The sequence below is a fragment of the Lissotriton helveticus genome, chromosome 2_1 (assembly GCF_964261635.1).
Source record: "Lissotriton helveticus chromosome 2_1, aLisHel1.1, whole genome shotgun sequence".
NCBI lineage: Eukaryota > Metazoa > Chordata > Amphibia > Caudata > Salamandridae > Lissotriton > Lissotriton helveticus.
The window spans coordinates 281,950,022-281,974,853 of record NC_136059.1 but is presented as its reverse complement, the minus strand read 5'-3'; positions in this window follow the sequence as shown (position 1 = coordinate 281,974,853).

Genomic DNA, 24,832 nt, shown 5'->3' with positions numbered 1-24,832 from the left:
TCAAACAGCCAGGTCGTAAGCTGCTTTCTGAAACTAAAGTGGTTTGAAATATTTCTTAAGCGAGTTGGAAGTTTGTTCTATAGCATTGGGTGCCAAGAAACTAAAAGATCTTCCTCCCTGTTTGTCCATCTTAATACGTGGAACCACTGACTGATTGAGGTCTGCTGATCATAACACCCTAGTAGGATGGTAAGGCTTGAGCAAGGAGAACAAGCTTCGCATACCAGTCTCATAAACATTTTTAAGGGCCGCACGCAGTGCTTAGAATTGGAAACACTTCTCCACAAGAAGCCAGTGTAAGGTGCACAATGCTGAAACACTGAACAGGTTCGCGGCAACTGACATTACAGCCTTGATGCAGCATTCTTGGAGATCTGTAATCTTTCTTTTAAATAGCCAGTGGTACCCAGACACTTGTCACCTGAGAGGGTATCCAGTTGCTGAATAGGTGTATGCTCTGCAATGAGGATCACTTGAAGAGCCGGGTGTACAGTTGCTAGCAGAAATCCATATTTGACGCATCTGTCCTGATGTGCAGGGAGAGATTGTTCCAGAAGTGGCCTGCCCTGTAAGAGAACACCCTGCCTCCTGTGTTGCTCAAATGGATGTGGGGGGTGTGGGTGAGTGTTAGAAATTGGGTGTCTTGTTGGCTAAGTTATACAGCTAAGCCAGGCAGAACCCACCACTCTAGTCAGGGTAAGGGAGTAACAAACTCAAGATAACCCCTGCTCACCCCCTTGGTAGGTTGGCAGGGAAGTCAGGCTTATCCCAGAGGCAACATGTAAAGCATTTACGCAAAACTCAGACACACCGGTGACACACAACATACACCACAGAAAGAGACTCTAAACAAGGTTATATAAAAACATCCTTTGTATTATACATAAAACACATTAGATCACAATCCCATAAATCACTTTGCGAATCAGGCGCTTATCATAATATATGTAGACCATACGTCACTTTGACACATAGGCACTTGTCATGACATCACCGGTAGGGCACTGAAGTAAATACCTATAAGTTGCACACATCATCAACCCTTATAAAAATAACACTTTACACCCTGCCTGTACATAACATGCAGTCTCTGAACACATTACTTATTAGGGTGGTACTGCCAGGCATTAACCTTGCACATAACTTGCTGTGTAAACATAAGCATTGTCAATGAGGTAAATATAACATCACCTCCAGTGTACTGAACCAGTACCCATACCTTTCACATAAATCACTTTGTACCTATTATATCACCCCCACATAAGCCATATGCAGGACATACAGAAAAGGCATCATCAGTGTGTAAAATACCTTAACTACCACGTGTCCCCCACAGCACATAGGGTGCAGCATACCTGCACTCCTATTACATTTATTACAGTAAGGTTGTAGGGACTACGCAAACGCTCAAACCAAATTCGTCCAGGAACATAGGCCGCAGGAACATCTGCGCTCATACTACATGTAGGGTGGTGATTTTTACATTCATGTCCCAGTAATGTGGCCCGTTACAGATCAGGGGCCTGTCCTGTGCTCGCCCTCTATGGCCACAAGTGTACGGTAAAGAAATGCCCCCAAAGATACATAACTACCACAGCAGCTGCCCGCAACCGAGCGGAGCAGCTCCTGAGACTATTGCAGCCTTTTTCCCTTTTTAAATAACACACAGGGAAACCTCGTTGGGCCTTTCCCACTGATGGCAGTGCCAGGTGCAGCTGCCCGTGCATTGCTGCCTACGAAGTTAGGCCGGCCTACTCAGGGCATAAACCCTCGGCGGGACCCGCTACATTCGCTGATGGGAAACGCACTCATCACCGCAGCCCTCAGGTCTGGAAGGTGGTATGTGTTGGTCCTCAGAATAGCACGGGCCCAGGGATATGAAGGGACCATGTGGGTCTGTGGCCTCCAGTCTGCGCCGCGTCCTGCACTTGGGTTGCTCCGGCAATTCTCAGGCGGGGCTGGTCTTCTCTGTGGCTCCCGCATTGCGATGGCAAACTGCTGAGGGCTGTGTTCAGGCTCCTTGCGGCACGGCTGCTTCTTAACCTGGCGTTACTTGACTCTCGCGCAATAACCACTCCACGCTGTTGCTTTAGCGTAAAAGGCCATTTATTAGGACAGGTTTGACAACCAATTCAAGATTGAATTTAATTGAATGGATATTTATAATGCACGGACTTAGCCCAAGGGCATCAAGGCGCAGGATAATACAAATAAACAGTTAACAATCCCCCCACTCAATTCTTCCACACATCATCCACTCTCATACTCCACTTACTCCACTCCCAATTCACGCCCCGACCTCTTCACTTATATCATTCACTTCCACCCTTCTCATTCAACCTCCTCCAACATCTACCTTCATCGCACTCCTGCCTGCCACACCCCCATCCCGCACCTGTATCCCCCTCCCTGGAAGGGTGATTCTGCCCGTTATGGACTCCCCACCCCCCCAAGTACTGCCACACACCCTCTTCAACTCATCCTAAACATGGCACACTTAACAAATCAAACGCCCCCCTTTCCACTCCTAAAACTGTAGGGTGGGAGGGTGGTCAAACTTTCCTATCCTAAACCTTGCTGGCGCTGGGACAGGAAGAGGAAGGACTTCCTCTCCTGTCCCCCTTTATAATCTAGCCCTAGCCCCCAGCCCTAATCCCACCCATACCCTACCTACACCCTGTCCTACGCTATCGTGCGAACACCCCAGGGGAAGACTGTTCTGCTGACCTCACTTCCCCTGGGGGCCGCATCGCGCAATAACCACTACACGCTGTTGCTTTAGCGTAAAAGGCCATTTATTATGACAGGGTTGACAACCAATTCAAGCTAAAACAAATAAACAGTTAACAATCCCCCCTCAATTCTTCCACACATCATCCACTCTCATACTCCACTTACTCCACTCCCAATTCACGCCCCGACCTCTTCACTTATATCATTCACTTCCACCCTTCTCATTCAACCTCCTCCAACATCTACAGTCATCGCACTCCTGCCTGCCACACCCCCATCCTGCACCTGTAGCCCCCTCCCCGGAAGGGTGATTCTGCCCGTCATGGACTCCCCACCCCCCCAAGTACTGCCAACCAGGAAACCCCCGGAGGGCGGTTACCTGCCCCACCCAAACCAGTGCACCTTTCGTTCTCAGTCACGCCGACACCAGATAGACTCATTCCACAACAGACTGATAGTATCCCGCATTTTCATCAAATAATACGCGTTTCCCATGTACAAAAGGTGCACTCCGTCGTCCCGAAACAGAAGGGGTTCCTCCAGATGCAGACCCGCGTGGGCAATCACTTTGATCCCTTTGTCGGCACAAAAAAGTCTCATAGCCCTATTCAACTTACGTCGCGCCCTTTCAATGGCTGCTGGCTTCCCTGCCCCTCTCCAAACATGCCGTGGCACAAACTCTGTCCAAACAATACAGGTGCGAGCCAGATTGCTCCTCATGGCTTCCAAGTCCCGTAGCATCAAATGTAGCAATGCCACTCCCGACTGCTTGACTAAGTCATTTTCCCCCAAATGGAGCACAATCATGTCCGGGCAACCCAGTTGGGGAACCTACTTCGTCAGCCAGGGCAGCAAATCGCCCCAACGCATGCCGCTCTTACCCCACCACTGGACCACATGATGGCTGCTCCTCAGTCCCAGGCTACGGCCGTATACCTGTCTGTCCACATATTTCGAGGTCCAGTGAACAAAGGAATGCCCAACGATCCAGGTAACCGTCTTGGCCCCCGGCCCCCGAACGCAACCTACGAAGAAAAAGAGATTAGCACCACAGTGAAAGCCATAACTGCGCCACCACAAAAGCCCCCAACTACTCCCTTAACAACCCCCCGTACCTCATTTGCGCACATAGCATTCACAACAGCGAGACCGCCAGCGCCCAATCCTCCTAATGGCATCCCAGGACCACCCCAACCGTGCCGCTGCCGTGGCTGCACCTATCCGAAAAGAATGAGTCTCATACCGAGAAGGGATCCCTGCCTACGCGTCGCAGCGCCATCCGCAACACCGCCAACAGCTGGAAAGAAGTCACCCTCCTCTGAGAGGCACGCCAAAATATCTCTCCCGCCGACCGTTGCGCCCTGCTGCAAAACACTCTCCACTCACGCACCGGGCACACCTCCACACAACCACTTTCCCCCAACCAAACCCACTTGCCACGTCCACCTTGGTCTGTTTTTAAATGACCCAACCAGATTCCCACACGTGACCCATCCACCCGCACGTCCTCAAACTGCCACCTAGGCGCACCCCTCGCTCCAAGCAACTCAGAAACCCGAAAAGCCCCAAAGAACATCCAAATCATGCACAAACGAAACAACGCCACCTCCTGGTCATCATAACAACAATGGGGCAACTCCGCGAAAAGGCCCTGCAACAACTCAAACGTAATGGCCTCCCGCAGCCCCTCCCCCCATCCACCCCTCCTTACACGACTCCAACCTTTTAGCATTCTACTCAGAAAAGGAGACCTAGCTGGATCAAAACCCAAATACAACATGCTGTAAAATGAAATCCCTGCCAGTGTGCCTGAAATCGTCGTCTGAGACAGCCCCTTATCCATGCAATGCAACACAAAATGAACCACACCCTGCTCGCATTCACTCTCGGGCATGTGCCATGCGCTCCTGGTCCAACCCAAAAAAACACCAAATTCAGACCATGCTAATCTGTAGGAGCGCCGTGTGGAATACTCTATGGATCTTTCAACCAACCCCACCACTCTCACTCCCCCCAGGCCCAGATACCCTCTGGCACCTTGGTCTTGCAAGCTTCCGCTCCCGGCTCCAGCCTCCTGAAACACTGCCACTGCGAACGAGACAACTCATCCGCAATGTCATTGCTTGCACCTGGGACATGTTGCGCGCGAAACAGCACATTGAAACGTAAACACAGCAGCATGAAGCTTCGCAGCAAGCGCAACACCCACAGATCCCTTGCCTTCTGGTTGTTTACCAAATCCACCACCTTCTTGTTATCCACATGAAAAAGCACCGACCTGTTCTGAAATTCAGGCCCCCAAACCTGTAACGCCACCAACAAAGGGAAGAACTCCAGGAAGGCAATGCTCCGTCCCTGCCGCAACCAATGATCCGGCCACTGCTCCGCACACCATCTCCCATCCCAGAAGATTCCAAAACCTGCTGCCCCTGCTGTGTCCGAATAGAGCTGCACCTGCCAAACCATTTTATCATGTCCAAAATCCATGGACACACCATTGAAATATTCCAAAAAGGTCAGCCACACCCGGAGATCTGACCGGACCCCCAAAGTGACACGGACCCTGTGGTGAGGGAGCACCATGCCGAGGCGCCTATAAAATGTCATCCCGGCCCTCACCACCCGGCACGCAAAATTAAGAAAACCCAAAAGCCACTGCACAGACCGCAAATCAATCTTTCGGACCTCAACCACCTGCAACAGAAACATCCGAATCTCCAACACCTTCTGTTCCGGCAAGCGCGCCTGCCATGCCAGCGAATCAAGCTCTATACCCAGAAAGGTCAAACAGCAAGTGGGCCCTGCCGTCTTCTCCGGCGCCAAAGGAACTCCAAAAACCTGAGCCAAACTCTGAAACTGCGCCAACGCCTCCCCTCCCCACACTCACCCATCTCTCCTTTCCCCACAAACAAAAAATCATCCAAATAGTGTGACACCAGCCGGTGTCCACTCTGGTCCACAAAGGCCCACTGCAGAAACGAACTGAACATCTCAAAAAGTGCGCACGAAATCGCACACCCCATCGGCAGGACCATGCCCACAAAAATGGCCACCCCAAACTGCATTCCTAGCAAGGAGAAATCAGCCGGGTGACTGGGAAGGAGGCGAAAGGCCGACTTGATGTCACATTTAGCCAATTCCGCCCCCCGACCACACACCTGCACCAGCCCAATGGCATCATCGACCGACGCGTACAACACCCTGGAGTCCCCCTCCACAATGAAATCATTCACTGAACTCCCCTCCGGCCACGACAGATGATGAATCAGCCTGAACTCCCCCTGCTCTTTCTTAGGGACCACACCCAAGGGTGAAATAATGAGGTCCGACATTGGCCACGTGCCAAACGGGCCCACGATCCTACCCTCCATCACTTCCTTCTGCAATTTCACCTCCACCACCTCTGGTAAGTCCTTCGCAGACCGCAGATTCTCCATCCACCTTCTCTCCCGAGGACCCTGATACCCTACCCGAAAACCTTCCGTAAACCCCCAATGCAACTTCAAAGCCGCCTCTCTATCAGGGTACCGAGAGAGCCATGGACCCATGGCCACCACATCAACCGGTGTAGAAGCGCTTTGGGCCAGACTGTCCCCGGCCCTTTGTAATCCTCCACTGCTCGGAAGGTGTGGCCAGCGTAAAACACTGCGTAACTGGGTGTCGCCCCCCACACTTGGAACACTCATGTTTGAATCTACAGGGGTGTCGCGTGCAGAAGCCTTGATTAAAATTCCAGCATGCTCCAATGGTGGCTCCCCCAGACTCGGGCTGCTGTCCAGCAGTCCCCGTGTAGGTAGCCTGACTCCCTGCTCCTGCGGCAGATCCCGGACCACCCACCCCAGACTGGGCGGGATGCGACTGAAAGGACCGGTAGGCGACCGGAAGGCCACTCGCCGTGTGTGTAGACGCCGCCGCTTGCGTAGATGACATCCATTGAACCCAAAGTTCATGATCAATATCCCCCCAAGCCTTGTCTGGGTTAACGCTAATCCTGGGCCTAAACTCCTCATCATAACTGAGCCAGGCAAATCCTCCAAAATGCAACTGTGCTTTTCTGATGACATCCATATATTTGAAAAGAGCTATCGCCCTGTCCCCATGCTTCTCACAATAAATACTGGCATAAATCAAGAACGCCGATGTCCAATTTTCCATCGTAACAGGCACTCTCGGCCTCCTAGTCAACTCCCATTCGTCCTCTTTAGACGCCTCCTTTGCCTGAATCTCTCTGTGCAACAATTTGAAAACATCTACGTACTCGTGCTTCCATATCCTCGCTCTCGTCTTTTCCGACAAATGAGACCCAAGTGGCATCGCCAAACCCATATAAGGTAACTTCTTCCGGTGCTTGTCTGGTTCCTCAGGTATGTCATTTTGCACACTGGTGACCATTACCTGCGCTTTCCCTTCTCCCACAGTCCCCCCGGAACCCCCTTGCTCCCCCCCATCCCTGACAGACCCATCGCCTACCCCCATCGACCTGCAGGCCTTCTTACGTCCCCCTTTGGCACCATCCTCCCACGCATCCCACCATGCACCCTCACCTGAAAATTTGATGGGCATCTCCCGGTCTTTTTGCCTGGCGTCCGCCGTCTTCAGTCCCACCTGCGAGGCCCGACTGATACTGGTCTGCGTCCCCTGTAACACACCAAGCTTCTCTGTTGCCGCTGCATCCTTCCCCAAGCATCCCTCCTCACTCAACTCACCCTCTTCCAACTCATCCTCACCCTCGTCATAGTCCAATTGCTCCTCATCCTCAACATCTACCGCAGCTCTCCGCACCTCACTCAGCACTCTCTTCGCACCCTTTCCTCTCACCCCAGGCACAAACTTGCACTCCAGAACAGCTCCTGCCCGATTCCGCGATGGAGGGCAGGCCGCCGCGGACCCCCCTGCTGCTTCGCCCCAGCGTGTGGAGGCCGTCTTGTGCCCCGCTGGCCCACCCATGCCTCTGCCAGCTTCACCCGCAGGCTTGTTGTTATATCCCTTGTTTTAGTTCTCTTTAGTTTATCTTCCCTTATGTTATCCTGTCAGCCCTCCCAGCCCGGCCCACAACCAGCAGCGCGGCGCGAACCGCCGCCGCATCCGGCTCCGCCATGGGCCCGCCCTGTCAGCCGCTACCGCCTACCTGCCGGAGCAGCCCTTCCAACGCCGGCAATTAGCAGGTACTGCACACGCCTCCGGGGCACCGGAGGAACTTCCGCCGCTCCCCGTCCTTCGCCCCCTGTAAGGAGCTCAACACACCCTGCCTCTAACTTCCCCTACCCTGTGGAACCTATAGTTAACACGCTAACTCCCTGCTCAAACTTTCCCATCCTAAACCTTGCTGGCGCTGGGACAGGAAGAGGAAGGACTTCCTCTCCTGTCCTCCTTTATAATCTAGCCCTAGCCCCCACCCCTAATCCCACCCCTACCCTACCTACACCCTGTCCTACGCTATCGCGCGTACACCCCAGGGGAAGACTGGTCTGCTGACCTCACTTCCCCTGGGGGCCGCACTCTGCTCCCACCGCCTTTGTAAAGTGAGCCCACGCCTCGGACCACAGGACTGAAAGCGCTCACCGCGCGCTTTTTAATTTTCAAGCCTTGCGCTCTATGAAGGCAATCAGAAGACGCTCAGCTCGCACTTGTTAGGGAATTACCTAAACACATTTCTTTTCCCTGATAGTAAAATGGTAAAGGGCAGTCCCGTCTTACTTCTGTGCTTGGCATGAGCAGCCACTGCAGGCCATCCCACCCCCATACACATCAGGGACAGCGCTCCTCACACAGTTTTCAGCCCTTCTTCCAGGCAGGTTACTTTCAGACCTAGCCAGGATCTTTCTTGAAGTCTTTTGTATCCCTGACTTCAAATAGGCAGGCAGCACAAACAAGCCCTCAGAGATTGTTCACAAGCACGATACCACAGCAGTCTAAAAAGAGTCAATTATTTTCCTCCACCACAGACAGAAGCAGCATCTGCAGGCCAACCCACCCCTCACACAGAAAAAGCAGCACTCCTCACACCGTACTTTTGCTCTTCTTCCTGGCAGGGTCCCCTTGTTCCTTGAAGTAATCTAAAGTTCTGGGGTCAGGTCCCAATATTTATACAGGATTTCCCTTTGAAGTTGGCACAAACAAAGTTCCACTGACATACATAATCCAGTTCTGCCTGGCTCAGGCCAGGCACACTCCAGGGTGTGGAAGACAGACACAGTCCATTCAGGTGCCAGCAACTACTCCTCCCACTACCCTTAATGCAGCCAGCCCGATTCAGCCTGGCTATGAGTCACCCAGGAAAGCCAGGACACACCTCAACCCCTCTTTGTGTCTGTCTAGTGTGAATGCACAGCCCCTGTCACTCTTAACCTAGACAGTGAAAACACAAAAGATAGAGGCACACAGGATCGTTAGACAAAGAACTACCCACTTTCTAAAAGTGGTATTGTAAAAACACAATATCAAAATCATCTTTACTAAAAAGCGTCTTTTAAAATCCTGAGTTCAGGAGGCCTAAACTCCATTTCTCTCTCTTGTCCCAATGGAAAGTTATGATTGTAAGATGTTACAAAGCAACTCCCATATGTGCCTATAGGACAGATAGCCTTACAATAGTGAAAAATTAACATGTAAAATACACCAGTACATGTCTCTTTCACATACACAGCACACTGCTGATGGGGTTACCTTGGGCATACTTGAGTAGTGCCTTACATGTAAGAAAATGAAAGGTTTGGGTCTGGCAAGTGGGTGCTCTTGCCAGATCGACATGGCAGTAAAAATTGCACACAAACTCTGCAGTGGCAGGTCTGAGACACCTTTGAAAGGCTACCTGAATGGGTGGCACATCCAGTGCTGCAGTCCCACTAGCAGCATTTGATTTACAGGCCCAGGGCACACGTGTGCACATTAGTAGGGACTTAGTAGTAATAAATGAAGTAAGCCAATCATGAAAACACCAATCCATAAACACAATTTACATGAAAAGCATATGCACTTTAGCACTGACTGGGAATGGTACAGTGACCACAGCCCTAAAACCAACAAAAACAAGGTCAAAAACACGAAGACAAAAAGCAAAAAGTCTGGGGTTCTCCCACTGAAAAAGTCAAGTCTAACAGTGAGTGTAAGTGATGCAGATCAGAGGTTCATGATTGGTTGGTGAAATTTTAGATGGAGTGTGAGCTAGGTGGGTCCCTGACAGAGTAGCACCTTGTAGGTGAATGTGACCATCTTGAACTGGCAGTGTGTCTGAATGGGGACCAAGTGTCTTTGTACGAGATGAGGTCTGATGTACGTGCTGCAAGGTATGTTGAGTTATAGTCTGGCAGTGTTGTGTTGGATAGTTTGCCTCTTGTGTAGCAGCTGTGCAGAGATACTCATATAGAGTTAGTCATGTTGGCCAATGGCATAAGGTATTCACTTTTGGAAGTGCTGGTGTCTCCTGAGAGTTATTGTGTGATGTGGGTGTTATCAGTGTAAGAGATGAAGAAGAGCCCCTTGGGTCTGAATGATGCTTGATAGAGGAGTTATGCATAAGTAAGAGAGTGGGGTTGAGTGAAGAGATTTGTGGGACTCTGCAGATGAGCTCCTTATGTTCTGAGGGAATGGAGTGAGCTTGAGCTGTTGCATACTTACATTTATGAAGACGGCTATCCACTACAGAGATAATCCTTAGTTTCTTGTATTATGGAGACTGGAGATGACTGCATGAGTACTATAAAACAACGCGATTCCCCTGAAAATATTGAATTATGGCATATACATGCCCTTCCCCTTTCATGCAGTGCAGCAAGGTGGCTTGCTGTGTAGTGTGCATGTTCGTGAAATATGACCCCAGGGCACAATAATGAACAAATTGCATGCAAGACAGTACAGTAAGGCAGTTTCGTGTGTTGTGCTGAGTGAGAGGTAGAATGCAGGAATGTGTGAGGTATAACAATACATTACATCTCTTGGCTAGTGCTGGGGCACAATGTTATGGCTAGAGCCAATGCAGGCACACTTCCTACATGGTGCAATGGTCCCTACAGTGGTTGTAGGCAGCAACATTTGCATCAGTGCAGGCAGACAGGAGAATTGCTCCATAATTTGTTAACAGTGGTCCATTCCTGTACTAACTCTTTAAGGCAGGGTAGCAAGCGGCCTAGCTCTGTTGCATTGTGTGAAATTTACACAGATAGGCCACCTAGTGAATATTGAGTTTGTGTAATCAATGTACATGTGCCATGTGAAAAGCAACAGCAGTATTCACTATTCACTAGAAACATATGTTCCAAATATCCCTGCGTACTTAAAAGTGAAGAAAAATACTGTCCAGATGTAACAAAAATCACTTATGTCATGTTCAATAATGGAATCTTTGTAACATTTTTCTATTTGTTTCCAGAGGGATAAACAAGATCTCCTGGAGATCAGCCTGTCTGGGATGCCCATCCTGCCCCCTATGGATGAAGACACCTTCCAACAGCTCCTGGACACTTTTGATGCTTCTCCGCCAGTATTGGCAAGGGAAGGCAACATGTTGGGTCTCCAGATGAACCAGCACAGACTGGACATGGACCATCAGCCTTTCACATACCAGCTGAGAACTCTAAGAATCCCCAAGTTACTTTTCAGCAGTGATTGGTAGAAATCCAGCATGAATACCTGATGAAGCCCAGTTGGGATGGAGACCATAGCGGGCACTCTTGATGGAATCCATGGGTTTCTTTGCCCTAATAAGGGGCTGACAAAGGCAATCACAGTCACCTATGCTTGGCTCCATGGGATTGATGACTCACTAGCTGACATCACTGGTGTCATGATGCAGAAGGAACAAAAAACACCAGCCTTCTACATCTGACACCTGTGAAGTAGTCAGGCAGCTGGGAGCCATCAATACGTCCAACCAGTCCCTGGAGGCCAAGATTTAATCCTTCATAGCATCAACAAGTGCTCTCAATAGCAACATCGTTGCTTTGTTGGTCAACCCGCAAACCCTTGCCAGGGACTACCATGCTGCCTTACTGGCACTCGCAAATGTTACTGGGCACATGGGATTTACATCTTCTGCCTCTGAATGAATTTTGTGTGCCTGAGGCTAGTAACATTTTTCGGCTGCCTCCCATTCCAACACCACAACTTCCAGCAGATGCGGCAGAACACTCATATGAGGAGGAAGATTTAGAGTTCTCCAGTTTCTGAAGAAGAATTTCTGGATAAACATTTGTGAATGCACCCTGGCCAGTTTTGTTTTTCTGTCCTGTGTAGGACATCACGCCACCTTCTTTGAAGCCCAGTACAGTACTCTCTGTTTATGCAGTAGTTAATCTTGTCCACTTGTGCTCCAAAATAATATGCTACATTTGCTAATGGCAATTTCTTCCTCCACACTTATCTGAATAAACACAGATGTGAAGTCCCATTTGTATCCAAATATACGTGAACGCACAATACATCATAATTTAGCATATGTGTTGAATTTAAAAAATATATACTACTCACAGGTTGTAATGTTTGGACAAGAACCTGTGCTAAAATAAAGAATTTTAAAATTCCATTACGAGATTTGTATGTTTGATTCTCAAAAATCTTCATGCGTAAAAGATATCAAAAACACAAAAAAACTTTGTTGAAGAAGAGTGACCTAGGTTATTTGCACATGCTGTCTCTGTATGTGCACTTACAACAATGACATCCATTGTAATGGTGTAATGGACACTGCATAGTTTCCCTATGCAATGTCAGAGTGAATCAACAAGCCACATTTTCTTGATGGACACACAGTGAAGTTTTTGCAAAGAATATAAAAACGTACCACCCGAAAATGGGGTGTGTGAGGTGTGTGGACCTAAAACACTGTTCCACTGATCCACATAAATGTTGCAATGTAAATATGACCACTGCTCACACAAAGGTTAATCAACAATGCATGCTTCTGGATGGTTGTATGATTACTAGCCAAATATTCATTTCCTTTTTCCTCATGGATTTGTAATATACTTATGCCACCAAAGAATGCACAAGGCCAACCCAATACCTTGCATCACAGTAAGCAAGACATGCAAAGACACCTTGCTTGGCCCTGTGTATTCTGATTATTGTGGAGTAATGCAACACAGCCCAAAAGAGCTAACTAACATTACTTTGCTCATTTATAAAAAGGGATATGCTGAGGCCGGAAAACTGGACTCGGTCTCCAGAAGGGAAGGAAGAAGTTTTCCCTGATAAGCACAGAGAGTCAAAAGAGTACACTCTCCCTTAACAAACTAACACTGAAAATCAAAGTGATCCCATACCCTGAAAGAAAAACTCCTGGTCTTTATCTAAGGGACCAGACCAAAGATGTAACTACAAAGAAAATAATTATTTGCTTTTACATGACCCTCGCCCACTCTAATAGTGACATGCTTCATCATCGGGTCCGCAACAGCTCCAGCCTCAGCTGCAAAACTTCAGGGTGGGCTCAACCTACATTCCGGGAGCACTTTGATAGATCCAACTGGGGAATTAAACATTACAAATTCACTTTCTTTTATTGATTATGCTGCACAAATGTGGCATCTAAAATGGGAACAAAACATTAGAATCCCTGTGTGTTTGCATTGCAGCACAATACATTATGTGGCAGTACTCGAGAGAACAGGAGATATAAGGTTCGGGGTCCGATATTCAGAACCCGAGGGTCCTATGACCAAAATTCATCCAATAAAGAGAGCATCTTAACTGCAAAGACCATCTATTTCACAGAGCACATAAAAGGCGCCTGTTATAAAGAAACCCGTTACACCTACCAGTGCCAATCACGTTGGGATAAACCAATACTTTTGCGACACACTAGCTAGTTTGTTTCAGGAAAAGGTTGTTAATATCTATAATAAATTCGCTGCAAACATAGTAGTCAACCATCAGGAGGAACAGCTGACAACCAACCAAGAGGACAGAAGGAGTTTCTCCACTTTCACAAACCCTCCGGAGGAACAACTTAGAGACCTAATCCTGTCAATCAAATCTGGCTCACCATATGATCTCTGCCCGCCCAGTATAATGCATATGTTGCCTGTCCAAGTGAAAAAAACTTGGGATTTATTCTGAACCACATGTTCACTAGTGGAATCTTCCCAGCTCAGTGGAAACTTGCCTCTATCCTCCCACTTCTGAAGAAAGATAACCTGGACTCCGCTGACCCAAGCAATTATCAACCTATTTCAAGACGCCCTTTTGCTGCTAAATTGGCAGAGAAAATTATGAATCAACAAATTTCAACATATATAAAAGAAAACTCTTTTTTAGATGACACACAACATGGATTCAGGAAGCACCATGGTACTGAATCAGCACTAATTGTGGCTACGGAAGACATACGTGAAATTATTCATGGCGGAGGTACCGCGCCACTGGTGCTGCTTGATCTCCCCGAGGCCTATGACACGGTCAACCATGAGATCCTGGTCAGCCGGTTCCAGGACCTGGGGTTAAAAGGAACAGCTATGGATCTCCTAAATAAATTTTTAACAAACCGACAACAAAACGTAGCATTGGGCAACTGTGTCTCCAGGCAATACTCCCTGCCATGTGGAGTTCCACAGGGATCTGTATTGAGCCCTACACTTTTTAATCTATATGTTAAGCCATTGGCATCGATTGTCAAAAATGCGGGCTTCACCCTGGCCTCATACGCCGATGACACCCAAATTGTGGCGTCTTTGACCAACAGGGGAACTAGCAATGATGTGGCTTTCAGCTCATGCATGAAATAGGTGAGCAATTGGATGGATTATAATTGCCTGAAGCTGAATGCCTCAAAAACTGAGGTGCTCATCTTTGGAAACCAACCCTCTCTCTGGAAACCAGATTGGTGGCCGCCCGAGCTAGACACACTACCCACACCCTCAACCAAGGTAAAGAGCCTGGGAGTTGTGCTGGACAGCGAATTAAAACTTAAAAAGCAAGTTAACAAAATAACATCTGTTTCTTTTTGTTATATAAGGATGTTAAAAAAAATCAAGAAGTATCTACCCCCTGATCTTTTAACCCCTTCGACGCTCATGACGAGCTCAGCTCGTCATGAGTTACGCCTGTCGTACACTCATGACGAGCTGAGCTCGTCATGATACGCGGGTTTTCGCAAATGTCAGCGCACAGCAGGAAAACCCGCAGCGCGCATGTAGTTAAAAGCAGTGACCATGACTTTGGTCCTTACATGGATAGACTACTATAATAGTCTCTATCTCACCTTGACATCAGGCCTCCTGAACAGACTCCAGATTCTGCAGAATGCAGCGGCCCGCTTCATTTTAAAATACCTAAATATGAGTCAGCAAAAGAAGCCATCAGAAGACTACACTGGTTGCCAGTTAGACAAAGGTGTACGTTTAAACCCCTCTGCTTGGCGTTTAAGTCTTTGCATGCATTAGGGCCAGACCGGCTTATGAAAAGATTTAAATGGTATACTCCAGCAAGAACACTGCGGTCATGCTCAGCCAGGAAAATGGTGGTCCCCCCATTTAAAAAGAGCACAGGGGGGGAGAAGTATTTACAGGACAACTGCAATGCTCTGGAATGATCTGCCACTTTCTCTAAAAACAACTATTTCCCTTTTCAGATTCAGGAAGTCACTAAAAACGTGGCTTTTTACACAGGACAGATAAAGTTTTTTTGCTCACGTCTAACATAATGCTTAGCTCTGCTGTCCTTTGGTCAGAATACTACAGCGCCAAGACGCCTTTGGACATAAGCCATGCTTTATACATTTAATTTACATTACACACATAAAACAAACATGCTTACTTATTTAGGGTAACCACTGAGCTCCTCTAGAAGGGGTGGAGGTGTGCCACTGTAGTCACACACTATAAAAAGTATATAATAATGACTGTACCCAGACCCTATATCACCTTTCATGAGTCAAGCTGTTCATGTTCTCACTGGATAAAGATAAAAAATAGCCCAAATTGGGCCACCCAGACGGGGACAATCGGTCTCTCCTCTGTCTCTCTGGGAGACAATTCCCCTACTCACATTTTCAAGGGAAGCACGCTGTACTTGCACCTATTTGTTCCTGAGTGCTCCAGGCTTGTGCAATCAGCCATGGGAACCGGGTGCGTTTAAATGGTCTCTTCAACTGCGCCCTTCGGGGGCATGGCTTGCATTAGGCGTCCACAGTGTCATATGTAACACAGGGGTGTCGGCTCACCAAGTGAAGGAAGAAGAAGAAACCGAAAAGGTACTTTACGCTCATACAGGCCATTTCAATATGGTGCTTCCAACTGGGTTGTTTCTTCAGTAATGCGGAATGTACCAATAACGCAGAATGGGCACAAAATGAATAATACAGTACACATTGCTGACTTGCCTTACTCTGCGGCAGGGAGCCATTCCCGTAGATGGAGGGTGGATATCTCACTGCCTCAACAAGGTTTATTTTGATGTATTCACAGAATTATCATCAGTGCTAGCCCTAGAAACGTGTCATAATGCATCAAGTCCACAGGTGAGCTAAAACCAGAGGGAAGATTCTAATTTCATATTTCTGTATACTCATTCTCCCTGTGCTGCATCAAACAAAGAAACAGCAAAAAACATCTCAGGAGTGTGTGTATACAGGCAGGAGTCCTCACCTGTCCAAGAGCCATTTTGCCTACAATGCAGGCTCTCTTGCACCATCATGTAAGGGTGCCTGAGTTGGCACTAAGAAGGCAAAAGTACCCCACCAGTAGGAAATGACAGTAATGTGCAGTTTCATGGAATATCCGTGCATTCCTGCACTTTCCCTTTCACGCAGTGGAGCAAGTGGCTCGCCACATTGCACTGAATAAAAGCTTGACATCAATGCCACATAGGTAAAATACTGGCCATAAGGCTGGCATTAATATGCCAATATATGGGAAGTCTGGTGTGTATGTCCTGCTTGCCACACATAGGCTAATGATATTTCCTACATGCAGTGAGGCCGACTGGAGCTGCATAGGTTTTACAACAATGAGATTGCCACTCTACTTTACAGATACGCATATGACTGAGATATGCAGACTGGAGTCCACATTACAACTACCTGGCTACAGCACAACTTCCCTGCCATGTGGATAGCTTCTCTCACAATTTGCATTAGACAGGCTGAGAGCTATTGTTTTGAAGCCTATCTTGGATCAATCCATTAGCTGCCCTACACCCACGCAGGGGAAGCGGGACGGGAACCCTGTTTCTGCTGCTGCTGCTTTCCCTGTTTTTTGTTCTTACTCCAATTTTGTTTCTGAACTTTCGGGCGGTCATTATTATCAGATGACCCTTGCTGAATTTGCTGCTGCTTTTCTATTTTGGCGAAAGGCTTAACACCCAAACTATTACGGCCCACGGTCTTATAAGCCTCCGTAATAATTGTTGGCAACTGACAGGGTTTGTCGGCGTCGGGGACCTCGCTCAGAGCATTAGAGACTTGGAAACTTACCGCATCCCCCTTGACATTTGCAAGGACGAGATCGCGTACCATATGAAACACTCCCACGAGCCGCATGCCGAACTCCACTGCCACCTCTGGTCTGTGCTCATCCTGAATACGCTTGATCACAGTGGGCAAAACAGTCATTGACCGGGTGCCAAAGCCCCTGTATAGACTGCTACAAAAATCACCCCCCAAGTGGTACACTCAGTTACGTCAGGCACTAAGTCTTTCTGCAAACTCACGGTGAGAATCCTGGGTTTCTCAAAAGGACTAGTATTTGCCAACACTGCTTCCAGTTGGTCAAATTTCTCGGCAAGCCAAAAAGGCATTTCTACCTTATCCTGGGGACGCTTGCCCATGACTGCATTAACCATGACGGGACAAATTTTGAGTCCGCCACCGCCAACTGGATGCGCCGCACCACCCGGGAGGTTTCGAGTAATGTAGTGAACCAGACCCCTAATAACTGCTACCGAAGAGGCATATAGTCACAGTTGCTGGGCTGTCATAGCACCCGCCTGAGGATGCGGGGTTTAAGCAGCAACACGGGCCAAGTAGCGCCTGGAAAGGACAACGGCCCTTGTCTGACTGCTGTAAAAATGTGTGGGAGGGCGCCATTAAACCAAACGGCGTGCTACCAAACATAAATCGGAATTTCTACCGTCCGATGTGGAGCGTACACTGCAGGAGCATCAGTGGGAGTGTAAGAGTGAAAAACACCAGAATTAGCATCAACCGCTTGAAATGTGACCCATGAGTAATACAACTCAAATGGGTACGCCACGTCAACAGAGACTACAAAAACCACCGCCTGTCCCTCTAGAGAAAAGAAGTATTCCTGCAAATGATTACGCACAGCTACACGACTACGTGCCGGGATATCAACCACAGCCATATCGAAACAGTAATAGAGAAGTACAACACAATACTATAACTAACAACTGGGTAGTAATTCAAAGAGGAAACCTTTGAAAAGAATCAAGCTTGAATCAACCTATGTATAAATAGGTAGGTTTTTTATCTGTCACTACCATCAACCGGATAGTGTGGGGGTCGTAGACTGATATAAGCACTACTCAAGTGTCTCACAATAAGGGATTCTGCTCAGACACAGAACTGTGCATAGAGACATAGGACCTCAGTGAATTAGGGTGTGCCAAAACTCACCTTAGTACCCAAAATCCCCTACCAGACTAGCAATCAGTGTCACATTAGCTCTTCGTCCTATAGCAAAGAAACCAATGATTAGACAACCTAGAACATGCGACTTAGGACCATCTCAGGAATGGTGGGAAGTGAGAACACTCTTTTGTTATACGTTCATACCAGTCCACAAAAGGAGTAAAATAGAGACACAGTAAGGATAAAATGTTTATTTTAACGACGTGATCTCAAGCGCAGTATTTTATTCAACATAAGCATACATATGATTAAGAATAATACGGTCAGCATGATTACAATTCCATAAAATACAAAAGGAGGAATCATATTACAATGATAGTGCAAACAGGTGATAAAAGCACCTATTTGAAGCACCTTCCCTATCTAGGAACTATGCATTATAAAACTATAGAAGGTCTCTTGAGCTTTCTTAGGGGGACCCCATTTACCTGTCCGCTCAGTAAGTGTAAATTACATCAGGATCGGTTAGTCTCTCTGCATGCCTGGAATCATCCAAGTGTGTTCAATTCTGGCAAGTGTGCTATGATAAAGGCGCCAGAATCCTACTCGGCTTGCAGCTGCAAAATTGTTGTGTCTAGAATGTGTTACACGGACACGCCGATAAACAGGCTCACAAGTTATGATAACCTTGGCGGCTCAGCACTCACTGTACAGACTGGGGGCACGATGTATGTCTAGAGATGTCGAAAAACAAACCTTTTCTCATGTATAGACCTTCGTGAAAGCTAACTCTGCAAAAACAGCTCAGCAGTGTTGTGTGCAAAAAAAGCAGCAAAAGGGAAAATGGCGTTTAAACTCCTAATAAGCCATGCTAACTTAACATGCACGCAGAAAGAGGCCCATAAACCACACTACAAACCCTCATAGATCTGAGTGATGAGGCTAGCAAATGCTTACGACATGCAGCTTTTCCTGGATTTATTTCTGTATCTTCAGACTGTGAAAGCTTATGGCACAGACTCAAACATATTGAGATCACCCTTCTACATTCTGAGCCTGGTGCAACTTGAAATTAGAATCTCCAGGCGTCAGTGGGGCATGAATCTACTGTGCCACAAAGCTGGATAAGGGCAAGGAAAGGAGGTACTACCCACGTGCTTCAAAGCCTCAACTCCATTGTTCCTGACACTCCCCAGACAGGTCACATTTCCCTGTGAAATGGAAGTCACAGACAAGTAGACCTTCTTACAGAAGGGAAAGGGAAGCAGATTAGGACTGAGTGGGAAAGAGTATCCTTACTAGGATGAACTGAGCTTTTCTTGGGAAACGTTTGAAGACGGGAATGGCTGGCAATTGACAGGCACATTTTTTGTAGTAAAGGACAGTCTGAGATAGCTTTTGCCAGAAAGCCTATCTACAGTACAGGAAATGAATCACAATGTTGAAATATTTAGCTGACAGCGTTAGTTTCACCTTTTTAAAGATATGCATGCCCACAATTAGGAAGTGAAAGTAAGGGTACACATGGAGGTAAAAGGACACCTGCTGCGCCGGTGCTGAGCACAGGAAACCACCAGCTCAGATTAGGCACAGTCCAAAGGATTTCTACTTGTCTGCACTGCATTGTGTGGAGTTATCATCAGCACTGGAGGTTAATCACTAGCACCAGAAAGATTTCTCAGGTGTCAGTGCACTTAATTTAATGTCACACTCTGCGATGTGGGGTCCTACATCCAACCGAGTGGATCCTGCTTTCTTAGGTAAATTTCCCCTCAATCAATAGGTTGCAGAAGGTCCTGTTGAAAGAGTAAACTACATTTAGCTAAAAGAGAATCAATTGCCCCTGAACCTCCCATCAATCCACCTGAGAAAACGTCTCCTCTGTGTCTGAAGACTCATGAACCATAGAAATGGAGCTGCTGTGGAGGATTCTATGAATCAGTTGGAATTGTATATGTTACTATGGACTTGAATTAGATTTGTGTGCTCAACAACTTGAACCCATGTGTCAGGAATACTATTACTAGTATCAAAACTAGTCGGAAAGGAACTTCAAAAACACATAATACATTTAAGGCAAAGAGATGCCTGCAATGGATATGGTGTTTACCCTTTTTCAAGGCTTTCAAAAGAAGGAAGCAGAAGATAGCTACCATGAGCTGAGCCAAGGATTTTAAGATGGTGACTGCAATTAAAGTAAGTGATGTTCAGTGATCTAGTCTCCTTAACTAGCCAAACTTCACAATAGGAATTAACGTGCATGCGTAATGACCGCCTTGCACACTTCAACTGACTTATCTGAGGGAAAAGCAGTGACTCAATTCTCCCTTGCTCCGTGTAGTGATTCTCAACATAAGTCTTAGAATTACGACATCACACTGGCTCAGTGAGCATTATTTGTCTTTTTTTAGCTCAACCCCCTTATCTGTATTTGCATACACCATGGTACTCCCCATTGTTGGACTCCCATACAAAAACATCTTTTGTAAGGAAATCAAGCAAATGGAGGAAAGATATCCTGTGAGACAATTCTTGAAGTAAGTTGATAAAATAATCTACATTTAATTAACTTGTATGCAAAGAAAATAGCAATACAGGAAAATTACAAGATTATTGAGCACAGATACTGAAGGAAAAGAAATCCAGACAGATTTCCGTTATATTATGTATGAACTCAAGTTGTATAAGTAGTAATAAACACTGCCAGTTATCTTCAAAATATAATTGACATACAAGAGAAAACCTACATCTTAGAAATATATAAGTATAATCAATAGAATATAGAAAAAGTAATATCTCTAAGAAAGTTCATTGATAAGTAATAGTATGTGAAATGTTGCATGTTGCCAATCAGCACGTTATTTATGCTTAATTGTAGATGCTGAAATATTACTTGCATTCGAATCCTTATGATGATGCCACAGAAAAGAATTTGAGGAATAGGCAATCTGAAGGTGGTACCACACTTCCGAGGCCACTCCTCTTTCCCCCCTGCTGGCCAAGGTTCAGTGTGGCATTTTAAGTATTGGAGGGGCAATGGGAGTTTCACTTCTACTCTTGTGGAATTAAGGTTCGTTGTTTGCACCATAAAATGGTGCCTGATTTATAATTTGGCAGGCATCCTGCTCTCTGCCAGGGCAAAGGAGTATATAACTTCCTCACCCTGATGGAGGTGTCAACCACCAAATTCTAGCATTGGCAGGAACCAACCACCCTAACTGCAATTCCTGCTAATTCTTTATAGGTTTGATGGACAGCTTCGTCAAAATAATGGAGCAAAACACGACATTTACAAAGCTTTTTTTTGTTTTCAAAAAGAAAACCCCAAAGGTTTTTTTGGGGGGGAGAAATATAAAATTAAAAGGCCCCCTCATCATGAAAGCTCCCTTCCATGGCGAGGGGGGTATACAGCACTTTTCTATTCCCCTTACCACCAGGTATTTCCTGGTGGTGACCAGCATTGAAAAATGGCTGCATGACCATATATCTAAATTAGGAGGGTGGACATATAGCCAAACCTTCTATTGCCCTAACTCTGTTGGGATGTCAGAGGGGTTTGACCATGGCGGTGTCTACTCATGGGTCGCCCGCCTCAAAATCGGGTGGGTGGAACATTATGTGGGCACAAAGGGAACTCCGACGCCATTTCAACGGAGTTCCATCTTTTCCAACATTTAAATCAGGCCCCTGGTGTCTAACAAGTCTTTTCTAAAGGTATGGAGAATATTGAAACGCTAGGAAAGACAAACCTTTTTGGAAACGTTGGTTAGTTGTCATCCTTGGAAGACTGCCACAAGATAGAAAGCCTTCCCGAAACAGAAACAACCTCTCTAGATACATTTGAGCTCTGTGACTAGCTCAGAGCATATAAAGATGCTTTTAAAGCTAACATGACTACAATTGATTCATAAAGGCAATATGCAGAAATATTTTCAGTCCATAGAAAAATATTTTCACCAGAATGAACCATGAATGTTTCTCCAACAGTACTGCATTGTGGGTTGGCTGCTAAGGTGTCTGTATGAGGGTGAGTAACACTGCACTGTAGCTGAGTTTTTAACTTTGCAAACATATTTTTAAAGCAAAGCTAGGCAAAGTTTAAAATCATTGATGGTAGACCACTAGGCCAAATACTACTTCTACTGCGGTTCCATTGCTATGCAGGTCAGGAACATGGTACTTGCCAGCTTCTTACTTTTTTCAGCAACAGCAATATCTGTCTCCTTTCTCCACTGCTGGATATTCCACGGCAGAACATCTATTAGTAAGAAAAGGAGACAAAACATGACTTTTTTTGTGTGTCATTACTGCTACAAAGGTGACAGTGGAATGACTCAATTCATTGTAGGCTGATGTCCGGTCCATGTTGGGTAGGGTAGCAGACTGCAAGAAATTAGGGAGAAGTGAAAATATGCCAATCGCAGGCTAAGTCGAGAAGCTTTGTAATTTGATGGGACCTGAAAAATTCACCAAAGTATATGTTCATATTTTAATTTATTCCACCCACATACCCACATCATTGTTCTCCATAATGTTTCACCTGGACAAACCACCAACTTCAATCTAACCATGCACAATTGTGGTTGGGCCATTAAGAATACCTAGATCCGGTATACAACGTTTACAACGCAATTTTTACAACGCACTACCATTACAACGAAACTTTTACAACGCAAAATCTATTACAACGCATACATTTACAACACAGTCATTACAACGCATGACACTACAACGCACACCACTACAACGCATACCATTACAACGCAGTCATTACAACGCATACCATTACAACGCAAAACTTACCATCCAACACTTAGCCTACTGTTGCACCCCCTGGAGTTAGAATAGTAATTTTAACCCCTACACTATCCAAAACTTTCCCTACTGTTGCACCCCCCGGAGTTAGAATAGTAATTTTAACCCCTACACTAGGGAAACATCCATTACTTCGATGTAAATACATCGCGGTGCTATTGCACCGCGACTTTTACATCGCATTGTCGTTGGCATCGCAGCCTTTTAGTGCGCATGCTACAACGGCGCCATGGCATTAACATCGCAGGCAATTACAACGCATGCGATGTTAACATGCCATTACAACGCAAGAAAATGCGACTTTCATAAAAACAGAACGATGCAAACGGAAACGGGCTAACATTTATGTTGCAAGTACAATAATTAACAACTATACAAAACGGAAGCAGTAACAAACGGGCTAATAAATATTACATATACAAAACGGAAAAGGGGTGACACAAAACGGAAAAGGGGTGACACAAAACTTTTCAATTACAATAATTTACAATTATACTAAACGGAAACAGTAACAATACATAGACAAACGGGCTAATAAATATTATATATACAAAACGGAAAAGGGGTGACACAAAACCTTTGAAAAAAGGAGAACAGAAGCAAATGGCCTTTTACTAAAAATGGACTAACATATATCTTCGAATGACTGCATCGATGACAGTGAGAGGATGTGTCCTGATGGATAGCTCTGCCGACTTTGGTGTTGTCAACCACGGTTCGAGCCTCCTAGCAACTCGCCAAAAGTAAAAGTGCAGCGCTACATTACATTTTTATTACTGTATGGATGGATGCATGGATGGGTGTGTGGGTGGATGGATGCATGGATGGGTGTGTGGGTGGATGGATGCATGTATAGGCGCATGGATGAATGGATGGCTGTATGGATGGATGCATGGATGGGTGTGTGGGTGGATGGATGCTGTGTGGTGGGTGGATGGATGCATGGATGGATGCATGGATGCGGAAAAGCCACGCAGCGCTAGATATGTTATAATGGCGCAGATGTCAGATTTAATGAATGGGTGGCGGATGGCAGGGTGGATGGATGCATGAATGAAGGCTGGGTGGAAGGATGTGTGTGTGGTGAGTGGGTGGGTGGATGGACGGATGAATGGATGGCGGATGGATGAATGGATGGCTGTATGGATGGATGCATGGATGGGTCGATGAATGGATGGCGGATGGGTAGGTGGATGAATGGATGGCGGATGGATGAATGGATGGCTGTATGGATGAATGCATGGATGAAGGCTGGGTGGAAGGATGTGTGTGTGGTGAGTGGGTGGGTGGGTGGATGGATGGATGGCTGTATGAATGGATGCATGGATAGGTGGATGGATGCATGGATGGCTGTATGGATGGATGCATGGATGGGTGGATGAATGGATGGCAGATGGATGAATGGATGGCTGTATGGATGGATGCATGGATGGATGGATGGATGAATGGATGGCAGATGGATGAATGGATGGCTGTATGGATGTATGCATGGATGGGTGGATGAATGGATGGCGCATGGATGAATGGATGACGGATGGATGAATGGTTGGCGAGATGGGAAGGAGGGAGGAGCAGCTGGGAGGCGGGAGCGGGGAGGGCACAGACGGAAAAGGGGGCATGGCCGCTAGCACGGCGGCGGGAAGCGGGGAGCGGGGCGGGCAGGCACAGGAGACAGGACAATAGCACAGGCAATAACACAAAATCAGACAAGCAAATGGGAGACAATAATGATATTAACAGAATGCAGGGAGACAAAAAGGA